Raw genomic sequence first — 7,650 nt, 5'->3', positions numbered from 1 at the left:
TTTTCAGCTCTTTCCACAGATTCTCGATTTGATTCAGGTCTGGACTTTGACTTGGCCATTCTAACACCTGGATACATTATTATATTTTACCATATAATGAACATGGTAAATAACCCCGCCCCAAAACAATGGTGGCATTGCGCTTTTTTTTTGCTCTTTTGCCGCACATGTGGGATTTCCTGCTCTCTTATCTTTTGAAGCATATGCACTGAACCAGCAACATAGAAGTCTAATATACTGTAGTACTGAGCAATGTAGCTGCGACTCCAGCTCTAGTGACCGATAACAAAAGCTTACTACAAAGTAAAAGCACCTTTCTCCTTGTTTCTCTACCGATCTCTGTCATTCCTCTCCAAAGAGAATATAAACTGTTTCCTCAGTCAGATAAGATGGATTTTAGCAGTTTTTGAAAGTGAATAATTAGTTCAAGAGACAATGTGGAGGAGAAGATGTTTCTTTCTCATCAGTGGATAAAGAGGCATTATTACTCTGTGTGGATATATTAAAAAGCAAACCATATTTACTTGTATTATTAATTTTTGCAATGTTTGTCGAAATGAGAGTGACCATTTAAATTGAATTAAAAATGCACCTGCCATTTTAATTGTAGTTGTTTCTATATCAATTGAAAGATGGCAAAAAAAAAGAAAACGATAAATGCTACAAAATAAAAAGTTCCACAAAAAAATTCTTAAAATTAATTACAAGTGTTTAAAATAGTAGCCCTCAACGTCTCCAAATTTGGGAATTACTTATGGACAATCAGGGCCTTTATTATATACAGAGCTATCCTGAGGTTTGCACAATGGGTACAGTATGCTACCTCTCAGTAAAGTTATCAGGACCCCTTGACAGATGCAGTCCATAATGAACACCAGCGTAGCCTCATATTTCCTGTACAATCCATTGCTGTCAGGGGGAAGGGAGCTCCGTTTCTGGCAGTAAAGTAAGATAATCTGGATCAATTGTGTTTGGCAGCTGAGAAGACAAAGAGACAATAAAACAAGCAAACATTTTTTTCCCCACGATAAAAGCGATTTCAATTATTCAGGGAACGAGATCTCTATTTGTAGATGTAAATCTGTGCACGGCTCCGTTTTTTTTTTTGGACAAACAAATTATTATTTAGGCCTGAAACAATGGCCAGGACTTGTTAAGCATCACCATAAGGTCACTATCATTAAAAGCTTTAAGTGATTTGTTAGGTTGAAAACATGCATCTCAATAGTGTTGTTGACCCCAACGCGCTGTAGAACAATATTGATTTACAATATGCCTGCGCGCCGCTATGTGCGTACAGCATACACCGTTTGCCTCTTCACCAGAGGGATGTTCACTTGTCTAATGATTAATTTTCAGAATCTAACCTTGCTTGTCTCCGCATGGTCTGCAGGATCTTCTTGGTAGGCTGCCAGGAGCTGGAGAAAGGAGACAACAGGCAAAGATGTTAATCAAGGCAAAGGCAGTGGTGACTTAATGGTTAACCCTTTCTGTAGAGGCGCTAAGCACAAAGCGTGCTACTCTCTGCATGGACAGCAGCCACCGCCATCACTTATAGCCAAGCTGCAGGAGATGTCCTTATATCACCCTGACAGGAAATGCTGCAAACTCTTTAATTCAAGGTGCTTTCCCACCGAGCGTTACAGAAACACCATTCTGTGCTAATTGCAACAGTCTAACAAGCCTCCGCTATTCACTAGAAGAAAAAAAGGCTAGAAAGAATATTTTAAACAGTTTTACTGTCATATTGGAGAAATTAAAAATTCAATATTTAAGTTGTTTGAATTATCGCAGCTTAGCAAGAATGTGTCCTGCAACAGTATGTTTTATTCACATCCCAAAATACTTCTCTTCTGAACCAAGTGTCCATCCATACCTCCAGGTATCCTTCTAGAGATGAAGGAAAAAAAAGAGAATGGTCCAGCTCATCCATGTTGAACTAGCCAGCAATCCTCAGCTTGGATGAAAAACGACTCCTACTAAAGGAAGTCTGCAAGCACAAAATTACGGTTTCAACCAAACACAGGTGCACTGTGCACCCTAGCTGTGACCAAACAGTTCAGTGCACTTTCTCACCTACTTGTACTGAATGCATCTCAACCCTCCTCTTCCTTGATTGACAACTCTGGCCTTTTTAGGAGCTAGAAAAGGGTAAAGATAAATGGAGAACCAGTAGATGGGAAGGTGCATTGTACGCTCTGGCTATGTCAAGGGGCCACAGATAAATGGTAAACAGCTTCTCACATTCTCTTCCCTCTCCACTCCATGTCTACAATCCCCACCCCACAAACTTTCACACCCTCGCAGAAATCTTAAACACCTTGACCTACACTCATTCTCTGAATCCCTCCTCCCTCTCACAGATATAAGTTCCTTACACAATGCAGATGACGCTGCTGCTCTATATAACACCACAATAGCTGTAGCTTTGGAATTTGCTGCCCCACTTACACATACCAAAGCTCGCAACATCAACAGACAGCCCTGGCACACCAGCCTGACCAAAGAACTGAGGCAAGCTTCCAGGGCTACTGAGCGCAGATGGAAAAGATCCCACTCCAACGAGCACTTCATCGCATTCAAACAGTCCCTCACTACTTTCAAGACCACACTCGCCACAGCTAAACAAACCTACTTCTCATCTCTCATATCCTCCCTGTCTCACAACCCTAAACAGTTATTCAACACCTTCAATTCTCTCCTTCGTTCCCCAGCACCTCCTCCCTCCCCACTCATCTCAGCTGAAGACTTTGCCTCATTTTTCAAGCAGAAGATTGATAACATCAGAGACAGTTTTGGTCAACAACCCCCAGAGCCCCTCCTCCCGACTTCCCAGCCCTCCACCTCCAAAACCAACTTCTCCACCATTACAGAAGATCGACTCTCCACTCTACTCTCAAGATCACATCTAACACCTGTGCACTTGACCCGATTCCTTCCCACTTCATCCCAAACCTCACCACAGTCTTCATCCCAACCCTAACCCATCTCTTCAACCTATCACTAACAACTGGTGTTTTCCCCTCAAGCTTTAAACATGCCTCCATCACTCCTATCCTCAAAAAGCCCTCTCTTGACCCATCCTCTGTATCTAGCTATCGCCCTATATCACTTCTCCCCTATACCCCCAAGCTACTGGAACAACACGTCTACCTTGAACTGTCCTCCCATCTCTCTTCTTGCTCCCTCTTCGACCGCTTACAATCTGGCTTCCGGTCACAGCACTCCACTGAAACTGCCCTTACTTAGGTCACCAATGACCTCTTAACCGCCAAGAGCAAGCGACACTACTCTGTCCTCCTCCTCCTGGACCTGTCGGCTGCCTTTGACACAGTGGACCATTCCCTATTATTACAGACCCTCTCATCCCTTGGCATCACAGACTTGGCCCTATCCTGGATGTCATCATACCTAACAGACCGGACATTCAGCGTCTCCCACTCACACACCACCTCCTCACCTCGCCCCCTATCTGTCGGAGTCACACAAGGTTCAGTCCAAGGACCCCTGCTCTTCTCCATTTACACCTTTGGCCTGGGACAGCTCATAGAATCTCATGGATTTCAGTATCATCTCTATGCTGATGACATACAGATCTACATCTCTGGACCAGATATCACCTCCCTACTAACCAGAATCCCTCAATGTCTGTCCACTATTTCATCCTTCTTCTCTGCTAGATTTCTGAAACTTAACATGGACAAAACAGAATTCATCATCTTTCCCCCATCTCACGTGACCCCCCCAACAAACCTATCCATTACAGTAAATGGCTGCCCACTCTCCCCAGTCCAACAAGCTCGCTGCCTCGGGGTAATCTTTGACGCTGATCTCTTCTTCAAACCACATATCGAAGCCCTTTCCACTTCCTGCCGACTTCAACTCAAAAATATTTCACGTATCTGTTCATTCCTCAACCAAAAATCTGCAAAAACCCTAGTCCATGCCCTCATAATCTCTCGCCTTGACTACTGCAACCTCCTGCTCTGTGGCCTCCCCTCGAACACTCTCGCACCCCTCCAATCTATTCTAAACTCTGCTGCCTGACTAATCCACCTGTCCCCCACTATTCCCCAGCTTCTCCCCTCTGTCAATCCCTTCACTGGCTCCCCATTGCCCAGAGACTCCAGTACAAAACCCTAACCATGACATACAAAGCCATCCACAACCTGTCTCCTCCACACATCTGTGACCTCGTCTCCTGGTGCTTTCCTGCACGCAACCTCCGATCCTCACAAGATCTCCTCCTGTACTCCCCTCTTATCTCCTCTTCCCACAATCGCATACAAGATTTCTCTTGTGCATCACCCCTACTCTGGAACTCTCTACCACAACATATCAGACTCTCATCTACCATCGAAACCTTCAAAAAGAGCCTGAAGACCCACCTCTTCTGACAAGCCTATAACTTGCAGTAACCACCGATCGACCAAACCGCTGCATGACCAGCTCTACCCTCGCCTACTGTATTTTCACCCATCCCTTGTAGATTGTGAGCCTTTGCGGGCAGGGTCCTCTCTCCTCCTGTACCAGTTATGACTTGTATTGTTTAACATTATTGTACTTGTTTTTATGTATACCCCTCCTTACATGTAAAGCGCCATGGAATAAATGGCGCTATAACAATAAATAATAATAATAATAATTTATACAAATGTTTGCCTATCTGAATGGTTGGTTGGATGGCATCAGAAAATAAAATATTGTCTCGTGATTTCTATGTCTCACATAGCTACTTTATATAGTCACTGGAAATGATCAATTTAAAACTAGTTAAGTATTTAAAAAGATGCAAATACAGCACAAGGAAGACATAAAAATGTTAACTTCTATCCTTGCCCTAAACACCACCATGCAAGACAAGTAATCTGTCATGCAAATAAGTTCTGGCTAGTCCCGTGTTTGAGACTCTTAAATGAGGCTTCACGGACTTTATTTGCATATTCGTATTTCCCAGGGAGCATTGCACCTAGGATTTCACTGATTGAGCGCCTTTGCCGGCTGCCGCAATGTCTTCTTTGACTGGTCTCCCTGAGGTCAGTGATTGTTTCGTGATGTTGGTCTACTAGGCATTGCTCCCACCTAGCCAGAATTCTACTTCACACTGATGAGGGGCAACACCCCGAAACAGCTGTCTGCGGATGGATACCTGGCCTTGGTATTTCCCTTGTCATATCTGTAAACTCGTAAAGAGCTGGATATTAACTTAAAGGGCCACTTAATATGGTGGTAATGGTGGTTTCCGAAAGGAGCAACTCCTTGGCTGGGTCCTTCCCTGGAGGAAGTTCTGGCTAGTCCCGTGTTTTAGACTCTTAAATGAGGCTCCACGGACTTTATTTGCATATTCGTATTTCCCAGGGAGCATTGCACCTAGGATTTCACTGATTGAGCGCCTTTGCCGGCTGCCGCAGTGTCTTCTTTGACTGGTCTCCCTGAGGTCAGTGATTGTTTCATGAAGTAATCTGTCATGGCAGACCTCAAAGAAATGTCTTGGTTATACCAATGGCCAGGGAGAAAAAGATTCTAAATCGTAATGAAGTTTATAATACTTGGACAACATTTTCTAAAATGCAACAGCACCTGATAAAATAAAAACACCATATATTCATCTCCCAGTTCGGCGCCATTTCAGTGATGCCTGTCTGATATCTGCCAGTATGTGCATGACATTGTTATGTCATATGAGTGCCATAGCATGATGCGATTGCTTTTGATGGACTGCAACACTCAAGTGACATAACCATGTAACATGAGTGCTAGCAGACACAATGCCAACATCGTTGGCACATCGCTAATTCAGGAGATGAGCATATGGTGCTTTTATCTTACATGAGGCAATGTGGCATTTAAAAAGGGGTTGTCCTTGTAGTTGCAGTTTATCGCTGGAGTGGTGCAACTAATGTAGGTACCCTGCCCTTAGTTTCAAACTTACCAGCCGCCATATTCACCCCTTATCGGCACCGCTCCTGTTGCTCTCCAGTAGGTTACGGATCCCTGCAGTGTTTTCTGGGCGAGCTGTAGGTTACTACTAAGTAGATGGGAGCCATAATGAGGATTTTGCTACCTCTGACATCTGGTCAGTCAGAAGTTGTTTTCACAAAATGGCTGATTAGAACCAAAGCAATGTCGGAAAGTGCGTAAGACTGCGGCTGGTAAGTATTTTTCTAGATGCAGAGAACTTAGATTAGTGGCACCACTCAAGCACCGGAACAAGAAAAAACTCTGGAGTGGTGCTTTAAAGGAGAGATGTAAATTGCTTCAGCTCCTTTGCTCTATTTCCTGATTGTATAAGTTGGAAATTGCAGAAAATCTATTACAGTTTTATTTTATATTAATGACCACAAAAATACCTTGGTCATAGTGAAGACCAGTTTTATTGGAAAAAAGTTTTACATAAATTCTAAGTTGGATTAAAAAAAAATAAATGCAAGAAACATAATATTAGACCTTTGCCATTGTTTCTGTCAAGACTATGAAAATAAAATCTGGGAGTCGAGCAATGTAGTATTTATTGGACTTTCAGTTACTTCAGACAAGAGGGAGAAATCAGATTAAATGAAATCCCTCCCATGATGAGCATTATTACTTACACGTACCAGTGCGTGTCATCGTTAGGTAATAGAGGCATCAGTCACATATACCCATTTATTACAGGCACTGGAGAAAGCACGCCTTTTAGGGGAAAATAAAGCAGAAAAAAATTAAACAAAATCCTCTCTCAGTCATGAGTTTTGATCTTGAGTAACTATGTTAGGGTTTATCGGAATAGTTAATAAATGAGACAGAGCACATGGTATGTTGTTTAGAAATGTCCAGCATATAATACATTTATATGACAAAAAACTAAGTTCAATTTAGGTAAAGTAAAAGGTAGCATGGTAAAATGAACCATAAGGAAGAAAGTTATATGTATATATATAAAGAAGGGGTCTAAAAAAAATTAGGCCACCCCTCTGGTGCTAGCTTAGCTTACCTGACACCCCTGTCCAATCACAGAAGATCCTGTTTGCCCCTTCGTATTCCTCATTGGCGAGATGACTGGCAAATTGTCACTTGCGTGCTAATTCTGAAGAAAGTTTTTTTTCCCTTCATATCAATAGGTTAGGTCAATAATGGCTACGGTAAGCTGGGGGAACACTTTCCAAAATTCTTCTGGGACTACATTCTTCACTGTGTATAGACCCTTATTTAGTTGAAATAAACCTATAATCAAAAAAGTAATTTCAATATAAATGAGAGAACAGAGAGCAAACCTAAAATATCATATAAGTGTAACTCCATTATAATCAGAAATCTAACAAATGTATATAATCAATAAATATGTTACTAAGGTGCACAACTATACAATAAAAGTTTACAGTTGATAATTAAAATCAAGTAGCAAGGAAAGCAAGGAGAGGCAGATGAGAGACACAAAATAATGAAGATAACACAAGGGGTAGCCACTGAATGGCAGAATACTACCAAGGAATGATGATAACAGGTATGTTTAGGCACATAAGTATAACCACAAAGTTAATTACCGTGCAGTTCTGGAAGTTAGATGTATAGAAATTTGGCGCAATGTAATGCACACAAATAGTACAATGTAATACACAAAATTAAATCAATAGTAAAGAGATAAAGATGCATTATAAATCGGACATACCC

General features: G+C 42.0%; 1 long non-coding RNA gene across 1 annotated transcript; it reads right to left on the bottom strand.

Annotated features, from left to right (window-relative positions):
• Positions 1-715: 715 nt before the first annotated feature.
• Positions 716-7,187, bottom strand: LOC141048223 (uncharacterized). Its single transcript, XR_012219997.1, has 3 exons — positions 6,974-7,187; positions 6,597-6,672; positions 716-1,418 (listed from the first exon to the last, which is right to left on the bottom strand). It is a non-coding gene; the product is annotated as an uncharacterized lncRNA (long non-coding RNA).
• Positions 7,188-7,650: the final 463 nt, after the last annotated feature.

Source organism: Dendrobates tinctorius, unplaced genomic scaffold (genome assembly GCF_039654945.1).
Source record: "Dendrobates tinctorius isolate UK_male_01 unplaced genomic scaffold, ASM3965494v1 ptg000133l, whole genome shotgun sequence".
Lineage (NCBI taxonomy): Eukaryota > Metazoa > Chordata > Amphibia > Anura > Dendrobatidae > Dendrobates > Dendrobates tinctorius.
The sequence above is the reverse complement of the archived record's forward strand: the minus strand, read 5'-3'. Positions and strand labels throughout refer to the sequence as shown.